Raw genomic sequence first — 27,734 nt, forward strand, 5'->3', positions numbered from 1 at the left:
AGTTTAGAGGCTGTTGCAATAGCCCAAGTGGGCATAAACAAAGCAATGGTGCTGTTCTTCTGCAAGACATCAAACATAAAATGGTAGAATTCATGTCGGTGCAAGCCTAATTGATAGGCAGTGTGCTGCCATCCTCCTTTTGTTTGAAAAGGCTCCCTTGAGCTAATGAGCTGACGAGCTCTGGTTGACGCACCTGTGCTCAGTGAATGGTACATAGACATGAGAAGACTTTGGGCAGCATTTCCAACACCCTCAAAATGACATGTTGCTCTTTACTGATGAAGGACAACTATCCTGATCCTGAAACACATGTCTAGAGATATACAGCACTGGCTCGACCAACATAGGTGAAAATCTAAAGACTATTGACTGAAGTAAGTGTTATCATGCACTACATTTACCATAATGCACTGGGGCGAACTGAGTGCTGGGATGTGAGGCAGTGGGCTCCCACCCTCTTTTTCTAATTGAAAGAAGGATGATTTAGAATCATTGATTTTTTGGGTGTTGAAGGAGCTTTCCCTATCAAACAAGACACCACAGGCATGGCTTTTTTTACAGCTGCAGGGTGGTGCCCAGTGACCCAGACCAAGATTGTGTCAACAGAGCGGATTTGATAGGGCCAGTGGGCATAACTTCTGTTTTTCACATTCAAGAATAGGTAGTTTTCCTGGATTCAATGATGAACCAGAGTTGGGCACTTTAGACATTCAACTTGCCTGACACTGACTTTGTTAGCGATGTTCTGAAACAACTGAATGACATTCATCATCCCGAGCCAGCCTCTGAAAATGCACCTCATTTAGTAGCTATTATCAAGCACTTCCCCTACAAAGAAACTAGACCTGCTAGCTTTGGCAATACTTGTTAGGGATGGCTACAGACAACTTTGGTTTCTTGTACTTTTTGAAAGAGCAAAGTCATGAACCCTATCAAACAGACACACAGAGAGAAAGCAGGCTTTCATGTATTTTTAGGTCTCGGCTGGCATTGACTGCGCACATGCGCAGCCTCGCTGGCGCGATTTAATGATTTTGAGGAGCTTTCAGTAAAGGGATTTAAGCCCCGCCTCTCTTTCTCATTGGCCGGCGTCACCCTTTATGCTAAACGGTGGCAAGCCATTGGGAAAAAGCTTTCTGTGATGTGGACTTTTCTTTTTCACAGACGGACCACTTGGCCGGGCTTGTCTGCCTTCCTTCTGCTGCAAAAGGTTTCTTATCTTTATGGGGCCATGTGTTTAAACACATGGCCCCATAAAGACAAGAGATCTTCTTTTACTTTCTGGACCGCGCCGTGCTTCTTTTAAATGTTTCTTTCCATTTATTGGGTTAGTTCTTATCCGATTACTAGCAGCCACACTATAAAGGCAGTTTCTGGATGCGTGCCCGTGTGTGTATTTAAAAAAAAAAAATATTTAGGATACTTCGTGCGCGTTGGGACCACAGGCCCAGACTGCACAGTGTGGGCGGTGTCAGTCTGTGTTACCGCAAGGTTACCTCGGCCTGGTGACCCCTGATGTCACAGAGGATCAAAGAGTCAGTGTTCATCTGCACACCTAGAAGCAGTTTGGTGGTATTTAAATGAAGGCGCTACGCTAGGTTGTACAAAATGCACGGTGTGGCGCCCCTGAGGACCCCTTTTAACTTCATAACCCACCTTACACTGATTTCTTCATATATTTCAAGGACGGTGATGGGCGGGTCTCTAAAAATTTTGCCACATTTAGTGTGCTTCGGATGAAAACGACTGACCCTCTAATCCTCAAACTGTGTCATACTTATATATAGTATGTGTTTTATTCCACATATTTGCGTGTCGTTTTAAGCCCCCTAATCCACACAGATAATGTAATCAGTACAGAAGATGGTTTCCAGGGACGCACAGGAAGCACGTGCGATGATATGCGCACATGTACGCTCCTCGGGACCATGGTAGCTTTCACTAACACTTGCACCAGTTCACCTTGCTTGAACAGAGCGGTACGTGTGGATCATTGTAAAATAGCTGGTAGCATTCCTTACCTGATGCGAAACTCTTCATAAACATACTTTGAAGTACAATGTGTCCCTTTTCAACATCTCTGTCCCTTTTTGCTCGTGAGACCAGTGTACCCCACCTTCCAATGACCCCCAGAGAATCCTCAAAGACCGAGGGTGGCTTTCTCTTCAGCCTTGTGAGGGCGCCTTGAAGTGCTGTTTTAGAACCCCTGGCAGGTGTATATTGGTGCTCATTTTAGAAGCACGTGCAGTGCCTAGTACGCCCTCCTGGGGGAGGCTGAGGTGCTGCCACCCCAACGAGGGGCCTCAGTATCTTGTTTTAAAAGAACAAAAGGCGCGATTATCGAATTCCCTTAGAGCAGGTGTTGGCCTAAGGCAATGGAGCATTTAAAGGGCCGCCGTGCTCTTCCGAGGATGATCATCTCAGCTTTCAGCATTCTACTGTAGGTTTTGCCACACACTCTGGCAGAGGGGCATGGTTTGTTTCGCATATCTCCATTCTAACTTTCCTGAAACGTATTTACAAATTATAAAGCTATGCTGCTTTTATCATTCGTTGGTCATTTGGGCTGCTTGTTTCTTTTGCCAGCGCTTCACAGGTATACGATGGGCGGAGGGATGAATTAATGCATGGATGAATGGGTGAGTAGTTGGGGGACAGTGGTGGGCGAGTGGAAGGACTGGGTGGATTAGTATTTGGGTGCATTAAAGTAAACGGGTGGTTGGAGAAGTGTATGTGTGAGTGGAAGGATGGTATATGGATGAATGGATGGATGTGAAAGGGTGAAAGGGGATGATAACTTCCCTGAATGGGTGGATCAGGGAAGGTAGGCGGACTGAGTGAATGTGTGATTGATGTAAGCATGAATGGATGGATGGGTGCATGTACACCAGCGGGTGAGTTCGATGAATGAATAGATGGTTGCAAATGAGTGGCTGGGGTAAACTCATAGCGGTTCTTAACCTTTTGTCTTCTGTGGATTCCCATTTAATCATTATGGGAACCTGGGGACCCCCACTAAATTATTATTGGGATCCAGTGTCCCCAGTGAGTCATTAGTGGAAGGCGGGGACTTGGCCTAAGCATTTCAGATGATTTGAAACATGAAACCACAGACTAAAATATAGAAACAAGCATTAATCAAACAAACACACAAATTAAATATTCGCAAACAAAAATAAAAATAACTTTTTTATGGGAAGGGTTGAGTCTTTCTAACTTCAATTGGGGCCCTAGTCATGCACACTATGATGCACTTACACTGTTGCCACCAATCAGTCTGAGGATACTACATTTGTAACCTTCAGTTTAAAATTCCTTCACATTTACAGAATCTTTTAAAATGTTCTTTTTTACATTTTGATTCTTTATATACACACTTTATTAATTTGCTGAAATATTTGAATTTTCTGAACAGCCGGGGACCCCTTGAGTAGGGTTTGGGTCCTCCAGGGGTCCCGGACAACAGGTCCAGAGCCACGGGCCTAAGGGTGGATGAGGATGAGTGAGAGGGTTTGATGAATGAAGGTGCGTGGGTACCTGTAAATGAGTGAGCAGTGAGCAGCAAGAGGATGGATGGATGGATGGATGGATGGGTGGATGGGTGGGTGGAAGGATGGATGGGTGGGTGGGTGGGTGGATAGATTTGTGTGAGTGGATCAGGATGAGGCATGGATGGAATTGGGTGGGCTTGGACGAGTGTATTAATGGATGATGGATAGATGTATGAATGGATCATGGAGAGATTAATTAATGGGTGGCTGCATCAATGGGAGGGTGGGATGCATGGGTGGGTTGGGAGAAGCGCTGGATGGATGGGTAGATGAATGGACTATGATGCCTATATAGTGCTCTCTATACCCCCCACCCCCACTGCACCTGTAATGCTACACAATTTGTAGGACCCACCTTTGACAGGCACTAAAACTCCTTGTACCTAAAATCGATATATTCCAGAGTTGGCGCTGTATGATAGTGTAATCTGCTCCCTCATTTATCTGACTCACGTGCCTCATGCAGCCATCACTTGCTGGAAACACTGGAAATCAGACACAGAAATATCGTAAATGAGATACGATTTTTATTGATAAAAAAGAAACTGCGAGCGTTTCCTAGAACAAAATGTGGGTACACGAAGATGTGATTGCTGCCCCCAGAAGCCCCTTGTGTGAAGTCCTACTGATCGTTTATTCGTGACAGAGAAGCAAGGCTGCGCGGGGAACCATCTCAACAACAAAACTCTGCTCTCTATTTAAATACTGACCCAAGGGGGCGTGGGGCCGAGAAATAAACCGGGATAACAACCCGGCGTCACCAGTGCCAGGCGTCCAATGCATGTCGCGACATAAACACCTTGCAGCATGGCACGGTATGCTATGGAATCTTATGGTATAGCATTTTAAGAAATTACCAGGCTTTTATGGACGGTGATAAGGTGGCTTGGTGGAGTATGAAATGTCGCGATAATCCTTCCTATATCGTGGATTCTCATGGAGGGTTTGTTAACAAAGGGTGTAACATACGGTAGAATATTCTGATATTATTCAACAGGTAATGACATGGTGTGCTAGGGAAATGTATATACTGTATGTGTGACGTCATAGTATAGAAAGCCGGGTTATGGTATGGGCGTTGCGGATGGAATGGTACACCTAGCGTGATATGACGAAAATGACAGGGTGTTACACAAAGGTACTTAACACTGTAGGGTCACGTGTGTCATTTCTGTAGCGCGAGCCTCGCCAAAGGCGACTAAATAATAAACATAAGGTGGTATATTATGGATTATTATGGTATGGTGATTCTGATATAGCTTGGCACTGGGATGTTATAGCTTGGCTTGGCCCATTATCTAATTCTGTGTAACTGATGCTATGCTATGCACTGTTATGGTCTGGTATGGTGTGTTATATTCCAGGTCGTTACATCACGGTTTGTTAATGGCGCTTGTTTTTTAACGCTGCATAATACATAAAATGTTGCCGCAGTTTGGCATGTTGCTTTATGTTATGGCCACGTGCCATGCGGGTGTCGTGCCATGATGTGTTTTATGTACGGATATTTGATGCTTTATTTGTAAAGCGCGTATTCACCCCTGAGGCACTTCGAGGCGCTGATCCCAACTCACCTGTGGGTTTTTGCATACACCACAGAAGGCACTTCTGGCAGGTGCAATATACATTACGCAACCGGCCCTGCCGGGGTCTGCCCCTCTGTAACATGTCCTGGGGCCTACTGTGCCTCTGGGCACCCCTTCCTCCCACCCAGGCACAAGGCGCTATGTTGTGAGGTACATGCGAGGCGCACCAGGTATACCAGATAGTGAACCTTCCTCCCAAGCGCAAGAAAACATGTCCCTCCAATACCGTTAGAAGTGTTGTTATTGATTTTATTTTTTACTAGCTGTACCCTGCCACGCGTTGCTGTGGCTCAGTCTGGTTAAATGGAAGAAAAAAAAATTAGTAAGCGCACGTTTCTAATATGTTTAATTTCACAATGCTTGTGGGCACACAATATGTTTTTTTCACTATTGTCATGTTGTGTATATATAAACACGCGCTAATGTTGCAAAGTGAACCAACTCCTCCCCGCTCCCTCCACCCACTTCCCGGTCTGCCATCCTGACACCAACTGTCCATCCTAATATATGTAGACCATTGTCTCTATGCGTCCCTTGTAGTTGTTGCACAGCAACCAAATCAATAGGGTCTGTTCGGCCTTTTGATTAAAAACACGCGCGTATTGGACAATCGCGTATTCGAATCCAACGTTGTGTATATATAAACACTCGCTAATGTTGCAAAGTGAACCAACTCTTCCCCCCTCCCTCCACCCACTTTCCGGTCTGCCATCCTGACACCAACTGTCCATCCTAATATATGTAGACTATTGTCTCTGTGCGTCCTTTCTTAATGTTACAAAGTGAACCAACTCCTCCCCCTCCCTCCACCCACTTCCCGGTCTGCCATCCTGACACCAACTGTCCATCCTAATATATGTAGACTATTATCTCTATGCGTCCCTTGTAGTTGTTGCGCAGCAACCAAATCGATAGGGTCTGTACGGCCTTTCGATTAAAAACAGGCACGTATTGGACAAGCGCATTTTTTAATCCAACGTTGTGTATATATAAACACACGCGAATGTTGCAAAGTGAACCAACTCCTCCCCCCTCCCTCCACCCACTTCCCGGTCTGCCATCCTGACACCAACTGTCCATCCTAATATATGTAGAGTATTGTCTCTATGGGTCCTTTCTTAATGTTGCAAAGTGAACCAACTCCACCCCCCTCCCTCCACCCACTTCCCGGTCTGCCATCCTGACACCAACTGTCCATCCTCATCCTAATATATGTAGACTATTGTCTCTATGCGTCCCTTGCAGTTTTTGCGCAGCAACCAAATTGATTGGGTCTGTTCGGGCTTTCGATTAAAAACACGTTCGTATTTGACACGCGCGTATCGGAATCCAATGTTGTGTATATAAAAACACCCCCCTATTCGAATCCAACGTTGTGTCACAATTTCAAAGCAATCCGTGAAGAACTTTCGGAGATTTGCAATTTTGAACAAACAAACATTTACATTTTTATTTATATAGATATATTACCTCTCTTGTGTTGTAATTATTACTAAAATTATTAATAATATTATTATATTTATTATTAATATTGGGGTTGTTATTTTAGATTAATATTCGGTTTACTGTTTTCATTTTATTTATATTATATTACGCATGTTATTATTCCTTATTTGATATTTTATACTATAATCATAATTATTAGCGTCACCGTTACTACTTCTAGTAATGATGAGTAATAACACAGCGGTCTGTCACGTGCCTTCGTACCACGTGCTGTAAAAAACTCCAGATCACTGGTTTCACTCTCCGCGGGAGGATTTAGTGCTCTGACCCCGGCCTCGCGATGTTGCCCCTTAGGACTCAACCCACGGGCTGTCTTCTCTGGGTGCATTTGTTCTCAGGGTATTCAGTCGGGAGTAATATCCTGCTGGAGCCATATTTCAGACCAAAACTATTTGCTTCAGAAAATGTGTTTTTATTCAACCTCCCGCCCCCGCCCCCTTCCCCCAGGACGAATAGAGCTGCTTTATATGATCAATAATTTACTTAACAAATGGTGAAATTAGAAGTCTACCTGCACCTAGACAATCTATCGCTTTTACTAAAAATTGTTTACACTAGCACACAAAATAATTAATTTACATACACTAAGCAAGTTTTCCAGAAAAGATCAGAGTCGTTTAAATTCTCTTAGCTTATCGCATCTGCATAGGGCACAAAAATGACGGGTAATCATGGTTCTATGGCCAGGCTCTTTTAGAGAAGGCAGATGGGGGATAGTGAGTCATTTACACAGAATCACACATTCGGGCACAGTGACGATGCCAGGATTTAAACCCCAAAGTTCTCTCTTTTGCTTCCTGCCGCAGCCGGTACTACTGGGAACCTCTTTAGTTTACTGTGCACATTCCCGCTGCCCAGCGGGGACGCGGCTACACTTCCGAACTCTAAACTGTATGGAAATTCTGTCAGGTTTTCATTCTAAGCGCTCATTCTCTACTACTCACTCTCTACTTCTCTCTCCTACTCACTCTCTCCTACTCCCTACTACTCACTCTCTACTACTCTCTACTACTCCTTACTCACGCTCTACTCACTCTTTACTATTCACTCTTTACTACTCACTCTCTACTTACTCTCTACTACTCACTCTCTACTACTCAATCTCTACTACTCTCTACTACTCTCTCTCTACTGCTCAATCTCTACTACTCACTCTCTACTACTCTCTACTACTCACTCTCTACTACTCACTCTCTACTACTCTCTACTACTCAATCTTTACTACTCACTCTCTACTACTCTTTACTCACTCTCTACTACTCTCTCCTACTCTCTACTCACTCTCTACTACTCTGAACTACTCACTCTCTACTACTCTCTACTACTCACTCTCTACTACTATACTACTCACTCTCTACTACTCTCTACTAATCACTCTACTACTCGCTCTCTACTACTCTCTACTATTCAATCTCTACTACTCTCTACTACTCAGTCTCTACTACTCTCTACTACTCACTCTCTACTACTCAATCTCTACTACTAACTCTCTACTACTCACTCTACTACTCACTCTCTACTACTCTCTACTCTCTACTAATCACTCTCTACTACTCACTCTCTGCTACTCTCTACTACTTAATCTCTACTACTCATTACTACTCACTCTCTACTACTCTCTACTCACTCTTTACTACTCTCCACTACTCTCTACTCACTCTCTACTACTCACTCTCAACTACACTATTTCTACTACTCACTCTCTAACTACTGACTCTCTACTACTCTCTACTCACTCTCTACTACTTACTCTCTACTACTCAATCTCTACAACATACTCTCTACTACTCTCTACTAATCACTCTCAACTACTCACTCTCTACTACTCTATCTCTACTACTCTACTACTCTTTACTCACTCTCTACTACTCAGTCTCTACTACTCACTCTCTACTACTCTCTACTACTCTCTACTCACTCTCTACCACTCTCTACTCATTCTCTACTACTTACTCTCTACTAATCACGGTCTACTACTCTCTACTCACTCTCTACTACTCACTCTCTACTACTCTCTACTAATCACTCTCAACTACTCACTCTCTACTACTCTATCTCTACTACTCTATTACTCTCTACTCTTTACTCACTCTCTACTACTCAGTCTCTACTACTCAGTCTCTACTACTCTCTACTACTCTCTACTCACTCTCTACCACTCTCTACTCATTCTCTACTACTTACTCTCTACTAATCACGGTCCACTACTCTCTACTCATTCTCTACTACTCACTCTCTACTACTCTCTATTAATCTCTACTCACTGTCTACTACTCTCTACTACTCACTCTCTGCTACTCTCTACTACTCACTCTCAACTACTCTCTACTCTCCACTCACTCTACAACTCTCTACTACTCACTCTTTACTACTCTCTACTACTCTCTACAACTCCCTCTCTACTATTCACTCTCTACTACTCTCTCTTACTCTACTACTCTCTACTCACTCTCTACTACTCACTCAACTCTACTACTCACTCTTTACTACTCAATCTCTACTACTCACTCTACTCTCTACTACTCACTCTCTACTACTCTCTACTCTTTACTCACTCTCTACTACTCACTCTCTACTACTCTCTACTACTCAATCTCTACTACTCACTCTCTACTACTCTTTACTCACTCTCTACTACTCTCTCCTACTCTCTACCCACTCTCTACTACTCTGTACTACTCACTCTGTACTACTCTCTACTACTGACTCTCTAATACTCTACTACTCACTCTCTACTACTCTCTACTAATCACTCTCTACTACTCGCTCTCTTCTACTCTCTACTATTCAATCTCTACTACTTTCTACTACTCACTCTGTACTACTCTACTACTCTCTCTCTACTACTCTCTACTACTCACTCTCTACTACTCAATCTCTACTACTCACTCTCTACTACTCACTCTACTACTCACTTTCTACTACTCTCTACTAATCACTCTCTACTACTCACTCTCTGCTACTCTCTACTACTCAATCTCTACTACTCTCTACTACTCACTCTCTACTACTCTCTACTCTTTACTCACTCTCTACTACTCACTCTCTACTACTCTCTACTACTCACTCTCTACTACTCACTCTCTACTACTCTCTACTACTCAATCTCTACTACTCACTCTCTACTACTCTTTACTCACTCTCTACTACTCTCTCCTACTCTCTACTCACTCTCTACTACTCTGAACTACCCACTCTCTACTACTCTCTACTACTCACTCTCTACTACTCTACTACTCACTCTCTACTACTCTCTACTAATCACTCTCTACTACTCGCTCTCTACTACTCTCTACTATTCAATCTCTACTACTCTCTACTACTCACTCTCTACTACTCTCTACTACTCACTCTCTACTACTCAATCTCTACTACTAACTCTCTACTACTCACTCTACTACTCACTCTCTACTACTCTCTACTCTCTACTAATCACTCTACTACTCACTCTCTGCTACTCTCTACTACTTAATCTCTACCACTCATTACTACTCACTCTCTACTACTCTCTACTCACTCTTTACTACTCTCCACTACTCTCTACTCACTCTCTACTACTCTCTACTACTCACTCTCTACTACACTATTTCTACTACTCACTCTCTAACTACTGACTCTCTACTACTCTCTACTCACTCTCTACTACTTACTCTCTACTACTCAATCTCTACAACGTACTCTCTACTACTCTCTACTAATCACTCTCAACTACTCACTCTCTACTACTCTATCTCTACTACTCTACTACTCTCTACTCTTTACTCACTCTCTACTACTCAGTCTCTACTACTCACTCTCTACTACTCTCTACTACTCTCTACTCACTCTCTACCACTCTCTACTCATTCTCTACTACTTACTCTCTACTAATCACGGTCTACTACTCTCTACTCACTCTCTACTACTCACTCTCTACTACTCTCTACTAATCACTCTCAACTACTCACTCTCTACTACTCTATCTCTACTACTCTATTACTCTCTACTCTTTACTCACTCTCTACTACTCAGTCTCTACTACTCAGTCTCTACTACTCTCTACTACTCTCTACTCACTCTCTACCACTCTCTACTCATTCTCTACTACTTACTCTCTACTAATCACGGTCTACTACTCTCTACTCATTCTCTACTACTCACTCTCTACTACTCTCTATTAATCTCTACTCACTGTCTACTACTCTCTACTACTCACTCTCTGCTACTCTCTACTACTCACTCTCAACTACTCTCTACTCTCCACTCACTCTACAACTCTCTACTACTCACTCTTTACTACTCTCTACAACTCACTCTCTACTATTCACTCTCTACTACTCTCTCTTACTCTACTACTCTCTACTCACTCTCTACTACTCACTCAACTCTACTACTCACTCTTTACTACTCAATCTCTACTACTCACTCTACTCTCTACTACTCACTCTCTACTACTCTCTACTCTTTACTCACTCTCTACTACTCACTCTCTACTACTCTCTACTACTCACTCTCTACTACTCACTCTCTACTACTCTCTACTACTCAATCTCTACTACTCACTCTGTACTACTCTTTACTCACTCTCTACTACTCTCTCCTACTCTCTACCCACTCTCTACTACTCTGTACTACTCACTCTGTACTACTCTCTACTACTGACTCTCTACTACTCTACTGCTCACTCTCTACTACTCTCTACTAATCACTCTCTACTACTCGCTCTCTTCTACTCTCTACTATTCAATCTCTACTACTCTCTACTACTCACTCTATACTACTCTAATACTCTCTCTTTACTACTCTCTACTACTCACTCTCTACTGCTCACTCTACTACTCACTCTCTACTACTCTCTACTAATCACTCTCTACTACTCACTCTCTGCTACTCTCTACTACTCAATCTCTACTACTCTCTACTACTCATTCTCTACTACTCTCTACTACTCTCTACTCACTCTCTACTACTCTTTACTCACTCTATACTACTCTCTACTACTCACTCTCTACTACACAATTTCTACTACTCACTCTCTAACTACTGACTCTCTACTACTCTCTACTCACTCTCTACTACTTACTCTCTACTACTCAATCTCTACAACTTACTCTCTTCTACTCTCTACTACTCACTCTCTACTACTCACTCTCTACTACTCTACTCACTCTCTACTACTTACTCTCTACTAATCACTGTCTACTACTCTCTACTCATTCTCTACTACTCACTCTCTACTACTCACTCTCTACTACGCTCTATTAATCTCTACTCACTGTCTACTACTCTCAACTACTCACTCTCTGCTACTCTCTACTACTTACTCTCAACTACTCTCTACTACTCTCTACTCTCCACTCACTCCACTCACTCCACAACTCTCTACTACTCACTCTTTACTACTCTCTACTACTCTCGACTACTCTCTACTACTCACTCTCTACTACTCACTCTCTACTACTCTCTACTCACTCTCGACTACTCACTCAACTCTACTACTCACTCTTTACTACTCAATCTCCACTACTCACTCTACTCTCTACTACTCACTCTCTACTACTCTCTACCCTTTACCCACTCTCTACTACTCATTGTCTAATACTCACTCTCTACCACTCTTTACTCACTCTCTACTTCTCTCGCCTACTCTCTACTCACTCTCTACTACTCTGTACTACTCACTCTCTACTACTCACTCTCTACTACTCTCTACTAATCACTTTCTACTACTCGCTCTCTACTACTCTCTACTATTCAATCTCTACTACTCTCTACTACTCTACTATTCTCTCTCTACTACTCTCTACTACTCACTCTCTACTACTCAATCTCTACTACTCACTCTCTAATACTCACTCTACTACTCACTCTCTACTAATCCCTACTCTCTACTAATCACTCTCTACTACTCACTCTCTGCTACTCTCTACTACTCAATCTCTACTACTCTCTACTACTCACTCTCTACTACACAATTTCTACTACTCACTCTCTAACTACTGGCTCTCTACTACTCTCTACTCACTCTCTAGTACTTACTCTCTACTACTCAATCTCTACAAATTACTCTCTTCTACTCTCTACTACTCACTCTCTACTACTCACTCTCTACTACTCTCTACTCTCTACTAATCACTCGCTACTACTCATTCTCTACTACTCTATCTCTACTACTCTACTACTCTCTACTCTTTACTCACTATCTACTACTCACTCTCTACTACACACGCATTACTACTCTCTACTACTCTCTGCTCACTCTCTACTACTCTCTACTCATTCTCTACTACTTACTCTCTACTCATTCTCTTCTACTTACTCTCTACTAATCACTGTCTACTACTCACTCTCTACTACTCTCTATTAATCTCTACTCACTGTCTACTACTCCCTACTACTCACTCTCTGCTACTCTCCACTACTCACTCTCAACTACTCTCTACTACTCTCTACTCTCCTCTCACTCTACAACTCTCTACTACTCACTCTTTACTACTCTCTACTACTCACTCTCTACTACTCACTCTCTACTACTCTACTAGTCTCTACTCACTCTCTACTACTCTCTACTCATTCTCTACTACTTACTCTCTACTCATTCTCTTCTACTTACTCTCTACTAATCACTGTCTACTACTCACTCTCTACTACTCTCTATTAATCTCTACTCACTGTCTACTACTCCCTACTACTCACTCTCTGCTACTCTCCACTACTCACTCTCAACTACTCTCTACTACTCTCTATTTTCCTCTCACTCTACAACTCTCTACTACTCACTCTTTACTACTCTTTACTACTCAATCTCTACTACTGACTCTACTCTCTACTGCTCACTCTCTACTGCTCACTCTCTACTACTCTCTACTCTTTACTCACTCTCTACTACTTCTTTCTACTACTCTCTACTCACTCTCTACTACTCTCTCCTACTCACTCACTCTCTACTACTCACTCTCTACTAATTACTCTCTACTACTCACTCTCTACTACTCAATCTCTACTACTCACTCTCTACTACTCTCTACTACTCTCTACTCATTCTCTACTACTCTCTACTACTCAAGCTCTACTACTCACTCTCATCTACTCTCTACTACTCACTCTCTACTCTCTACTAATCACTCTATACTACTCTCTACTACGCTCTACTACTCTCTACTACTCTCTACTCTTTACTCACTCTCTACTACTCACTCTCTACTACTCACTCTCTACTACTCTCTATTACTCCCTCTCTACTATTCTACTACTCTCCACTCACTCTCTACTACTCTATACTCATTCTATACTCATTCTCTACTACTCACTCTCTACTACTCACTGTCTACTACTCTACTACTCTCTACTCATTCTTTACTACTCACTCTCTACTACTCTCTACTACTCACTCTCTACTACTCTCTACTAATCTCTACTCACTATCTACTACTCTCTACTACTCACTCTAATCTACTCTCTACTACTCACTCTCTACTACTCTTTACTACTCACTCTCAACTACTCTCTACTACTCTACTCACTCTACTACTCTCTACTACTCACTCTTTACTACTCTCTACTACTCACTACTACTCACTCTCTACTACTCTACTCACTCTCTACTACTCACTCTCTACTACTTACTCTCTACTACTCACTCTCTACTACTTACTCTCTACTACTCACCCTCTACTACTCAATCTCTACTACTCACTCTCTACTACTCCTTGCTACTCTCTACTCACTCTCTACTACTCTCTACTACTCTCTACTACTCTCTACTACTCACTCTCTACTACTCAATCTCTACTACTCACTCTCTACTACTCTCTACTGCTCACTCCCTACTACTCTCTACCACTCTCTACTCATTCTCTACTACTCAATCTCTACTACTCACTCTCTACTACTCTCTACTACTCACTCTCTACTACTCTCTACGACTCACTCTCTACTACTCTCTACTCTCTACTACTCAATCTCTACTATCTACTACTTTCTACTCTTTACACACTCTCTACTACTCACTCTCTACTACTCACTCTCTACTACTCTCTACTTCTCACTCTCTACTACTCTACTACTCACTACTCTACTACTCTACTACTCACTCTCTACTATTCACTACTACTCTCTACTACTCACTCTCTACTACTCACTCTCTACTACTCACTGTCTACTACTCTCTACTCATTCTCTACTACTCACTCTCTACTACTCACTCTCTACTATAATCTCTACTCACTGTCTACTACTCTCTACTACTCACTCTAAACTACTCTCTACTACTCACTCTCTATTACTCTTTACTACTCACTCTCAACTACTCTCTACTACTCTCTACTCACTCTACTACTCTCTACTACTCACTCTTTACTACTCTCTACTACTCACTACTACCCATTCTCTACTACTCTCTACTACTCTACTCACTCTCTCCTACTCACTATCTACTACTCATTCTACTCTCTACTACCCACTCTCTACTAATCTCTACTCACTCTCTACTACTCTCTACTACTCACTCTCCACTACTCACTCTCCACTAACTCTCTACTACTCTCCACTCTCTACTCACTTTACTACTCTCTACTCCTCACTCTCTACTACTCTCTACTACTCTCCACTACTCACTCTCTACTACTCTTTACTCCCTCTCTACTACTTTCTACTCTTTACACACTCTCTACTAGTCACTCTCTACTACTCTCTACTTCTCACTCTCTACTCACTCTCTACTACTCACTCTCTACTACTCTTTACTCACTCTCTACTACTCACTCTCCTCTACTCACTCTCTACTACTCACTCTCTCTACTACTCGCTCTACTCTCTATTATCCACTCTCTACTACTCAATCTCTACTACTCACTCTCTACTACTCTCTATACTCTACTACTCACTCTCTATACTCTTCTGCTCACTCTCTACTCTATACTACTCACTCTCTACTCTCTACCTCTCTACCTCCTACCTCTCTCGCTGTACCTCTCTCTCTGCCTCTCTCTCTACTACTCTCTACTTTCTACCTCTCTACGCGCATACATATGCATATATATATATATATACATATATATACATATATATATATATATATATATATGTATATATATTCAATATATATATGCATATGCATTTATATATGTGTTTATATATATACATACATACATATATAAACATATATATACATCTGCATATCTATATAAATACAAATATAAATGCATGTATACATATACATATATGCATACATATTCATGTTATGTACATGAAAGTTTGAAAGACACTAATAAAAGCAAAGCTAAAAAGCCACCTAATTACAAACACAATTGCTTTAACTTAAACGAGGGCAAGACCTATTGCATTTTCAATGCTTGTTTATTAATGTACTCAGTTTACAGATAACAATCAGCATACCACAAAAAGGATAAACACTCTGCACACAGGTACTGTAGCCAAATTCAATATATATTTGTGATCAGCTTACATAGCTCAAGGTATAGACTTAATATAAAAGTGACAACCAGGAGACCATTAAAGAATCTAGCAGATAGAAACTGCAGCAAGGGGGTTTGTACAGTGTGAAGCTAGGAAAATCGCCCATACCCCCATCCCAATCTCCACCAGACCTTTCAGTTTGCCCCATGAAGTAGCTACAGCAGGGTCTGCAACCATAAATCTGATAGATATAGTTTATTCATCCCACACTTCCCTACCCTTCCAACTTTGGTGACAGATAGTTCCGGAAGTGCATCCATATAATCTATACAACAGGAGGTTAATGGCATGAATGTGAAGTTGGTATAAGTCATATCCTTCCAGTAGATTAAGTAAGTCTTCGACCTAGTGTTTCATACCTGGACCTCAGACCCAAGACACACTGACTCTCCTCTTCGCCAGCACTAATGCTATAGCCAGAAACCTTTGTTCAGCTTCTGCTACACCCCTGAAAAAACCTACTAACACAAGTAAAGGAGAAAGATGCAGAGTGACCTCTACCATGGACAATAGCTCCATGAACACCTTCTCTAATATTGCTGCACAGCCGAACACCACTGTGCAAGATGTATGAAATGTGTTTCAGGGTGCACTGTTTCTTTGTGGTGTATACAAAAGATGCCGTGTGGTCAGACAGGACTTGACACTGGAACTTTTGTTTTTAGGACTGAATAAACACCCACACACCACTGGGAAATATGATTATACTTATATTATTACACTATATTGAAATTTGTATTTCCATCTTAGGGATGAAGAAACTACACTAAACCACCTTAACTGACTACTATTGATTTTTTTATTATGATCTATGCCCTGAAGAAGTCCCACTGTTATGGGACGAAACATGTTGGCTGGGTTCATGTCCTTGTTACTTTCAAGCAAGAAATAAAGAATGATTATTTCAATTATGTTTTTCCATGACATGTGCAAAAACCTCTAAAATAAAGCAAGGACTCCAGCATAGGGTTGAGGAGGTTTATTTGATAAGGCACAGTACTGCTCGGTCCACACCCAAGAGCAGAATGAATAGAGTTATGAATTCTAAATGGAACTACATCTAACTGCATGGCAGGTGCCAGGGTTGAAAGTATACATAAGAATTAAAGGGGAAGGGACAATAAAGAAAAAGTCATGCATATAATGTAACACACATTAATGTATTGAGTGAAAAGATGTGTAACTTTGAATAATGATTTATTTAGGGATTTTAATATCTGCCGCTGCTCTTACAGGTAAATGCTGTGGGGCAGTGAGGTGGGATGGGGGTGGGGCAAGTTGGGGGGTAGTGGAATTGACATACAACGGCAATGTTAAAACGAAATAAATAAATAAAAGCTGAAGTCTGGGATGGGGCGAGCGCAAGGTAAGTGCTTTTATTTATTTATTTTGTTAATTTTAACATTGCCATCGTACTACCCCCCACCCTACCTCACCGCCCCACAGCATTTACCTGTAAGAGCTGGGGCTGTTTAATACCCTGTTCTTTTTTATGTTTTATTCTTGACTGCTATTAAGAGTGCTTCTCCCATATTTTGTTGTACAGGGTGCCCACATCGCCTGCATTCAGTGTCAACATCAGGCCCAAGTGACTTCGCGTCTAGCCGCTGGTCTATGAAGAAGTTTAAAATGAAGTAGCTGATGTCTGTTATTTAAAGATAACTCTTTTGTTGGCTTAGAACAGTAGATCCATTGCGTATTGTTTATCAGTGCTCTCAAGTCTGTCCCCCATATATAACTAAGTCTCACCTTTGATACATCTACCTTCTGTCATCTTAGAAGGGCATTATGAATGTGAGACATAATTGATAGCCCTTATAGGAGAAAATTGCTGTGTTTAAGTACCTTAAATATGCAGGGTTCTTTGGGAAAAGAGAGGTAACAAGACTTCAGCGATCCCTGAAGTAGAAAATGAAGAAAACGCCTAAAAGTGGTGTAGGAGGCTGGCACAGTATATGGTGTCCACCTATTGGTGAGGCACACTGTACTGAGTCCAGACAACCCTTAGTGATCCTTGGTAACCAAAGCTCTCACGGGTAGCTGTGGAGAGCAGCTAAGGCTTAGACAGGAGGGTGCAACGCAGGTGCATTTACCACAATAGTTAGTCAGTGAAGCTTAGACAAGAAGGAACCGTGCCACTGTTATAAAAAATCCCTCAGAATTTACTATACACAACACTAGAACTACTTTGGCATATCCCCTACCTGGAAATATCAAAACACACAAAGGTATACTCCAAATCAGGTAAGTAAAGCACATAAAATTCATTGGCCCCCAATGGGGGGCAAGGGGAGGGCACAGTATAACTAAAAACTGGAATGTGAGGTGAGTACACAAACGTAACACCACTCAAGGATCTGTGGACTAGGGGGAGAAAGAAACTACCAAAGATAAGTAGCTAGGATTCCCAAGGTTACTAACAGATCTCTCTGGAATGAACTGTATCCAGCATGTGAACGCTGCCACCCATATAAAAGGGCACATCTTGGACCAGGTATGAACATCTAACCTGGAAATATCAAAGTTACTAATCTCCCCATGTACATGGCCAGACCATCACCTTATTACATTTATCATGGACTGTGCTCCCCTATCCAAACCCTCCCAGATGGGAAATCACCTGGTTAGTAACTGGAATCGGGCCAACATTGGGGATTTCTGTACATTATTAAAGGCCACAATGCCTACTGAACAGGAGTCACTCTGTAATCAGGCAATAAGTATCATGCAGTGGATCGATCGGCCAGCGACAGCATCGCCCCCTTTAAGAAAATCAAGCTTAAGCACCCCTGATGCACAATGCTGGTTCTCCAATGACCTGAAACTAAAGAAACTTGCCTTAAGGCAAGCTGAACGTAGGTGGAGATGGGACTGTTCTTAAGAAAAAAAGGCCATCTATGTAATCCAGCTAAAATAATATAACAATTCTATCCTTCAGACCAAGGCAGCTTATTTTTCCTTAAAGATTTTGAACTCAGATAATAAGTCCAAAGAAATGTTCTCTATAGTCGATGAGCTCGCACAACCGGATAGAGTGATGGCTAAACTTGCCCCCTTGCAATCCCTTTGTGGCTCTCTCAATTCTTACTTTAATGAGAAAATCGCCACCATTAAAGTGAGTATCCCTACCCCCATACCCTCTTCAACCATTCCTATCACATGTAAAAACTCACTCCTACTTGAACAAATTCCCCTAATCTCAAGGGAAGAATTCCTTTTCTTACTCAAAAAAGTTGGATCTGGCTCCCCCACCGACTGCTGTCCTCTTCATATTTTATAGGAGGCTTTCCTCACCTGTCCAGATCCGCCCCTCTCATTTCCGAATAACTCTCTTAACCCCTGGCCGTCCGACGTCATGGTGGGCGTGTGCGGAGGACGGCCGGTGGCCGTCCTGATCACGCCCAGTCATAAATCACCCGCACCGCGGCGGAATTCCAGCCGCGGTCAACGGGTTAAACAAGGCATTGTCCCCGATTCTTTCAAAAGCACAGAAATTGTCCCGATCCTGAAGAAACCCAATACTGACCCTCTGGTCCTTAGTAACTTTTGCCCCATTTCCTTACTCCTCTATTTAGACAAAATTCTAGAGGCCTACGTAGCAAACTGTCTTAGCTCATTTATTGAACACTCCTATTTCCTTGACCCACACCAGGCAGGATTTAGACCAACAAGCAGTCATGGAAGAGCTTAGGAGAGGGGCCGACAAAGGCCTCACACAGGCCTTGGTACTCCTGGACTTGTCAGCTGCTTTTGACACGGTCGATTATGGTCTCCTGATCGACCGTGTCAGCCAAGCCGCAATCCAGGGTCTGGCGTTAAAGTGGATCTCTTCCTTCGTCTGTAACAGATTTCAAGCAGCCCGCCTTGCCAATTTCTCTTCCAAGAAAATGAAACTGACCTGTGGGGTCCCCCTGGGCTCTTCCCTCTTGCCCCTTCTCGTCAATTTGTATTTGCTACCATGGATCTGTTCTCTGTGTAAAAGAAAGGTCAAAACTTACGCTGATGACCTTCAGCTGATGTTTGACATCAACACCTCTTCAGTGTCCAATTTTAAATCTACCATGAGCTTTATTAGCGAATGGATGTACCCCAATCAATTGAAATTAAACCCTGACAAAACCAAGCTGATCCTCACAGGAGGAACTGCCAACCTGTGGAATGCCAATTTCTGGCCTCCGCTGCTGGGCAGTCCTCCACGCTCAGCAGGCTCCGTAAAGAGCTTAGGAGTCATAATTATTAACCATCTGTCCATGAAAGCCCAGATCGGCTCAGTGGTCTCCACTTGCTTTTTCCACTTACGCAGAATCCGCAAGATCGGCAGATTCTTGACAACTGAGGCCTTGATTCTAGTCACCTTAGCCTTGGTAATCACCAGAATTGATTATGCCAACTCTCTTTATGCTGGCATTCCTGCTTATCAACTTCATCGTTTGCAGTTGGTACAAAACCAAGTGGCTAGGCTAATCTATCATCAACCCAGACACCATCATGTCAGCCCTCTGATGAAGAGTCTCCATTGGCTTCCGGTGGCCAGAAGCTGTGCCTTTAAGCTGTGTTGTACCATCTTTAAAGCCCTTAACGGGAACAGCCCAGCATTCATCTCTTCAAGGATTCAGCGCTATATCCCTTCTCAGGAATTGCGCTCCTCTTATCTAAATCTGCTGACTACCCCCGTCTTGAAACGTAAAAAACATGGATGACTCAGATTCTCAGTCTTGGCCCTGCAATTCTGGAACTCGCTTCCTGAGGGACTGAGGTCTGTGACTTCCTATACTCAGTTCAGAAAACGACTCAAGACCATGCTATTTTCCCAGGCATACGAGTAAGCTAACTGTCCTGTTAACGCCGCCTCCCCACTTAATCTCAGCACCATGAAACAGCTTGGTGTACGCGCGCTTAATAAATACTTTTAACACAACATACCTACCACAGGGAGCCTGGGTGCATAGGGGCGAAGTGGTGTCGGAACCGCCTGTTGAAGTCAATGGAGGACCTTGGCTGACCGGTGGCTACAGAGTTTCGTGGACCAGGTCGGTGGAACCCAAACATGGATCCTGGATGAGAAGTACCTGGAAAGAGAGGGGACAGATTCCAAGCCACCCAGAGGTGTCCAGGAGGAGCAGGAGCACGATGCCAGCTGTCGGAGATACTTTGCTGTAGCACATAGGTCTTGAAGATGCAGCTGTGGAGCCCAGGCAGCAAAGCAGGAGCACAGGAGCCATCCTCAGGCTGTCCCATGCTGGTTGAAGAATGCAGGAGGGTCAATGGCCAGCAGGATCATCAACAAACATTGGCAAACGCAACAGACGTGCTGCAGGATACAATACTTAGTTGCAGAACAGGAAGGTCTGTGTGATTCACCCCGCAAAATTAGGCCACGGTTGGCCCTCAGGAAGTAGGAAAGCCAGCAGGATGTGATGGAGATCTCAGGAGGACCCTCTGGCAGCAGGTAAAGGGATTCGCAGAGAAGCATCAGCAGCACACAGAAGATGGAGGCCCACATCACAGGAGATGCAGGAGAGGATGCCGCTTTTGGGGCTGTGTGATGCTTAAAGCTGGGGCTTCTTGGAACTCGAAGATCTTCGGGCTGGAGAGTCTACAAGCCTTGGCAATTGCAAACGGTCGCCTGTACTCGGGTGAGCGGGAGCATATTGAAAGGGGAAGACCTTACGAAAGAAGCGGGCGGCGGCGTGTCACTAAGGAGGGGAACATAATCGGTAGATCACGGAAAAACTGGGAGTGTTTTGGCATCATTTGGAATAGGAGCTTGTGACAGCGGCCCATAATCTACTGCCCGTTTTTTATGAAGTTGGAAGAAACAAACACTGGTGCCTTTTTGGATTGGTCGGAGTAACCTTCAGAATAAAGTATTGATTGAAGAAAAGGAAATTTACTATGGTGGTACCAAGGAGTAACATAAGGATTGAGCCCTGATGAAGCCGGTTGGTTTGTGTAAACCTCTGCAAAACACATTGGCATGACAAAAGGGGATTGGAGTTTGAAGAATAAAAGAAAAGAAAGAAATCTTCAAGAGCCCAATTAACTGTCCTATGTTCTTTTGCGAAATGAGTATTATTGTTGTGATAAGTGGTGTGCTGCAATCATTGTTGCAATTGCAGACAAACACCATGCACAGGGAGGCGGTTCCGGTAGGCTGGAGAGGGTTGTACAGACTTCCAAGTTGCAGAAAGGACTGGTCAGGCCTCTGAAGAGCCACCAAACCACCACCTGTGTTGCAGAGCCTTGAGATGTCTATGAGACAGCAGGATCCACAAGTCGGTCATCGTCGTCAAGGTGCCTGTGGATGCAGGGGAGTGACTCCTTCACTCCAAAAGAGATTAGTTTGTGCTATCTTGATGCATGCAGAGCCGTGGGGGACTCAGGAGGATGCAAAGCCATGGAGGGTGCAGACCTTGGAAGAGCATGAAGACGAAGCTGCAGTAGGAGCCTGCCTACCAGAAGCTGTCTTTGTCTTGGTTCCTGGCTCGGTCCAGCAGCAGAGTCCAGGGTCCAGCAGAAGAAGAGTCTTTAGACTAATCTTTAGGTGAAGCCAGTTGGTTCTTGAAGACGAAATCTGGACAAATCTAAGGACCTCCCCTCAGGGGAACCCTTAGGTTTCCCAGGGAGGGGGATGGTTGTCTTCTGCAGTGACTCACCCATCGGGGGTCACGAACGCTACTCTGAAAGACTGACGAGTCACATGCTCTCAGGGTCCTCTGCTGATCTTGGAATTAAGATGGCAGAATCATGTGGCCACCTGGGGGAGCTCTGGGCATCTCCCAGAGGATGAGCTGGGCAGGGGAGTGGTCACTCCCCTGTCTTTTGTTTAGTTTCACAGCAAAGCGGGAACCAAGGGTCCCAAATGTAAGAAGGGCACCAAATGTGTTCTTCAAAGCTGTCAGGAGGCGCCCACAAGAACTCCCACCCTACCTGATTTTAAAGAAGAGGTGGTCACACCACTCCTCTACAGGAAATCCTGTGTTCTGCCTTCTTTGCCCGAGTTAGGTTTGTCAGCAGGAAAGCAGAACCATTTCTGGGGTCTGTAGCAGCAGCACAGGTTGGAACGCAGACCCTCAAGTCTACACAGGTAGACATGGGTGTCTTCTAAGGAGCCCCCCAGTACATGGGATCCTTTAGCTAACACTGGAATCAGTGTAGTTGCATGATTCCAACATGGTTGATACCAAACATGACCAGGTTAGGTGAAGCCATTATATAGGTGGACATCTTGAGTTTGCCAGTGTCCACTACATACCTTAAAATGGCTTCCCCACACTTACAAAGCCCAGAAAATTGAGTCCATGGTTTGTAGGGGGACCTCTGCTCAGGCAGGGGCACCCTCACACTTAGAACCAAGCTCCCTGCCAGTGGGCTAAAAGGCCAATCTTAGGGGTGACTTATACGTTTTAAGTGCAGTGACCGGGATATAAGGAAAACCTCACATCTGAAGTGAATGGTGTATGCACCATTTCATGCAGGCTGCAATAGCAAGCCTGCAGACACAGTTTGCATGTGCTCCGCTCGTGGCATAATACATGCTGCCGCCCATTGGAGACCCCTGGTGTACCAATGCCCTGGGTACCTTAGTACTATATCCTAGGGACTTACAGGAGTAAATCAGTAAGCCAATTGTGTGGTGTGCAAAGTACTTACTTGTCAATGTAGGGAAGAGAGCACCAACACTGGGGTCCTGGTTAGCAGGATCCCAGTGCACTACAGTCTAAACACACTGACAGCAGGCACAAAATGGGGGTAACTATGCCAGAAATATCCTACTTTCCTACATGTGGGTTGTACCTAATTGTTTATTCTTCAATTGTGACTGAATCCAGAAAAATGTCCCACAACTGAACCTATCTAAGCTTAACTGAACCAATCCAAGCTTAATAAGATGTGACTGTGCATTGGAAACTAATCTAGGAGGACCACTGGACCATCAAGCAGAGAGAGTGATGAGGTGTGTATATTTGCACACAATCGATGTGTGCCACAAATCGGTGCTCATGCTCAGCAGATGCACAGCACTGAATTTGTGTCCATATTTCCAAGGGATAGATGCACAAAGATGATGCTACGGTAGCATGACATAGGAATATCACTCTCCGCTTTATGGTGAGACGTGAGAGACTCCAGGTGATATCAATGGGTAGTGGAGTGTGCTGGGTTGCGAGCCAGTCCCAATCATGCAGTAGCACCATTGTGTTCCATCCAATTTATGCCTGATGGTTAACCCATGACAGTTTCTACACAAGAGCCTGGAGGGTCTTAAAAAATACCTGGGGGCATATTTATGTCTATTGGTGTTCAGGGCAGCGCAGCAAGTCACTTTGCTGCGCTGTCCTGCATCACAGGGAAAGGGCAGGAATGTGCTGTATTTTTCTTTTCTTTTTTTTATTTCAAAATATTTTTATTGAAAATAAATTTGCATATACAAACACGAAACAGTTTGTCTTATTTCTTGGCAGTTCCGACAAATGTGTACTGTTGGCTTAGTGGAGCCCGAGAGAGAAGAGAGAAGAAAAGAAGAGAGAGGAAGAGGAGGGGGGAGGAGGGGGTGTGTTTACTGCCTCAGGTGGGCATCAAGGGCTTCCCACATGGCTTCCCTGGCAGTATGGTTCGCCGTCTGATGTTTAGCGGTGATGTTGTCTGCCCCCCGTAGGAATGTTACCCAGTTGAACCAGCGTTTGAAGGTGGCTTTGCTCGTGTTTTTCCAGTTCCCCAGGATTGTTTCAACGGCTGCCGTGAGCAGAACATCGACTAGTTCGCGTTTTTCTTTGGATTCAAGCTGGGGTGCTAGGAAGGCCGTGGCTATACCCTCTAGGCCACGTTGTATCTGGCAGCCTGTGATCGTGTCTATGAGGTTGTAGACTTTGTTCCAGAATGTTTTGACTATGGTGCAGTCGTACAGCATGTGAGCCAGGTCTCCCCTTGGTTTATGGCAATTCCAGCAGGTGCCGTTTTCGCTCGCCCCCACTGTTTCTAGCTTTGCTGGTGTCCAGTGTAGCCTGTGTAATATCCAGTATTTTGTTTGTGCTAGTTGTGGGGTTACTTTGTTTTTGGACGCCGATGTCCATAGTCTAGCCCTCTCATCTTCGTTTAGTGGTCTCTGTATTTTCTCTTCCCAGAAAGCTATTGTCTTGTTGTTTAGAGAGGTGGTGCGTGGTGTGATTAGTTTGTAGATCTGCGCTGTTTGGTGGCCTGTCTTGTTTAAGTTCTGTGAGTACGGCATGATGGTGGGTTTGTGTTTCGAGAGGTTTGCTTTGGTGATGGCTGCTTTGATTCTTAGGAATTCATAGAATTTCTTGTTTGGTAGTTTGTGCATCTGCTGCAGTGCTTTGTAAGTGAGTGGGTTGTTCCCTGCTTCTAGTTGTGCCGGCACCGTGATGCCTCTGCTGTACCACTCTTTGTTGTCTGCAGTTCTCCCTTTGTATGTTACTTTGGGGTTATGCCATATTGACTCCTATTTGGAAACTCTGATGCTGACTTCTAGCTCTCTGTCTAATCTCAGTAACGCCGTTTTTGTGTTCCGGAGTATCGCATTTTTAACTTCTGGGTGCCTGTTGGCTGTTAGTGCCATGATCGGCTCAGACCCCCCCAGGATGCTCCTTTCCAGGTCTAGCCAGACCGGCACGTTCTCTGGTGTAGGGGCAATCCAGTGTATTCCCTGTTTGGCAAGGCATGCCATTTGGAAGGCCTTGTAGTTCATGAGGAAATGAGCCCCCCCGGGGTGTGATTAGGACTGGGGATGTGTGCCAGGACAGAAAAAAGAAGGAAAAAGAGAATTTGCTGTATTTTTCAAATACACAGCATTCCTGTTCTTTTCCTTTGTGCTGGTGCCGTTTTGGTAGCCTAGCGCCAATGCAGGCCCCCCTTGCACCATGGTGCAAGGTGGTGTAAAGGTGCCTGTGTTGCATGATTATTATTGTGTAGAAATGGGCTCACATAGAAAGAGGAAAAAACTAAAAGAAATATATTTCTCCTTGTTACGCCTCACCTGGGGGGCATAAGATTATGGCACATTCCCAGGTTTACCAATAATGGAAAATCTGGGAATGTGTCATAAACCATGTGAGTTGCGTGGGAACACCCACAGCTACACCCATGGAATGCTCCCCTTGCGTGGGTAAGGAAACTCCGCCATTTGCGCTGCATTCCCATACTCCAGATTTTTTAAGTATTTCAAAGCCATGTAAAGTGGATTTGCTTGGTCTAACTCAGAGCTTTGCTTCACATGTGTATCACATTGCGTGGCGCAAGCATTGCACAAGGCTCTCATAAATATGCCCCCTTGTTTAAGACAATGGGGATATTTAAGAAGAGGTAAAGCAGCTGAAGGAATACCACCATTTTCTTCAGAGATATCCCCACCACTAACCACAACACAAAGCTATTGAAGACTCCACCTATGAGGTACCAAATTACCAAGTAGGTCACCGTAATTACCAGGCAGAACTTACTCTTCCGTGCAGTGTTCACTTAAATACTTGCTTGACCTAAGCTGTAGTGCACATCCCTGGGGTAAGGGGGAAAATGAAATCGATTTATGCTAGTTTACACGAGACCTGGGAACCTTCTAAAATATAAGATTTCACATCCACAGGTTGTAAGGTTGGTCTTTGGTTCTCTAACAAATAGCAGAATATCACCTGAAAGGAGAACTTGGTTGTGCTGAAATACTAGGCCCTTCTGTGAGTATAATTAAGATTAGAGCGGCTCCAATACAATCACCGAAAATAATGGGGTAGAAGGGCCAGGGGCGAAGCTGCACTTGTTGCAGCAGGAGCAGTGGCACCGAAGTCCAGAGGTCTGATGTTCCACTGAATCCTGATTTATGCTCTGTTTTATAATTCAAACAGCAGCCGGGCCTCATGTTCTTCCTGCACTAGGGCCATGACACACTGGCTATGCTACTGGAGAGGCCAGTCCTACATAGATGCCTCTTTGCATACAATTGTTTTTTATATAGTCCCGCGAAGACGGACTCATGGGCTAGTTTTGCACATGATAAATGAATCCACCCCAACAGCCCTTGCCCTAATGCTACCCAGTGCAGGAGGCAAACACAGAGTTCCTCTCTAGGGAATCAAACGCCTTCTCTGTGTCTGAGAAGACTGAGGCGGTAAGCAAGGTTCTGAGATAACGCCACGCCCACATCCAGCATCTCATGACACAGTCAGTCTGCTCTGGCAGCACATTACAAACTAGTCATGGGGAATTCTGTTTTCCAGAATTTTGGGAAAAAAATAATATTTGTAGCTATTAAGGGATAGCAATCTGTATGATTCTTTTTTAATGGCCGGTTTGTCTTTCTTCGGGAGTGTAACAATTTGCTTCAGCATCACAGCTCTCTCACTAAACTCCACAAACATCACCACCCGCCTTTCCAGCGTGTATGGTTTTTAACGCTTCATTCAATTTGGCTTTTTTCATTGGGCTTCATCAGGCCTGTATTTTCAAGCCAATGCCACTCAATTCAAGTAGGTCACAGTAGTGCATCGAGATCTAGCGATCGTCGTCTCAGAGTTCATGGTAGCATGGTATTCCATAAAGCATTAGATAAGCTTGCAGAGTAATAAGTGTAACAGTTAGTGCACCAGCATTTACAGCTAACGCGCGCCAGCCGTTCCTCGCCCCT

The sequence above is a fragment of the Lissotriton helveticus genome, chromosome 1_1 (genome assembly GCF_964261635.1).
Source record: "Lissotriton helveticus chromosome 1_1, aLisHel1.1, whole genome shotgun sequence".
NCBI classification, from domain to species: Eukaryota; Metazoa; Chordata; class Amphibia; order Caudata; family Salamandridae; genus Lissotriton; species Lissotriton helveticus.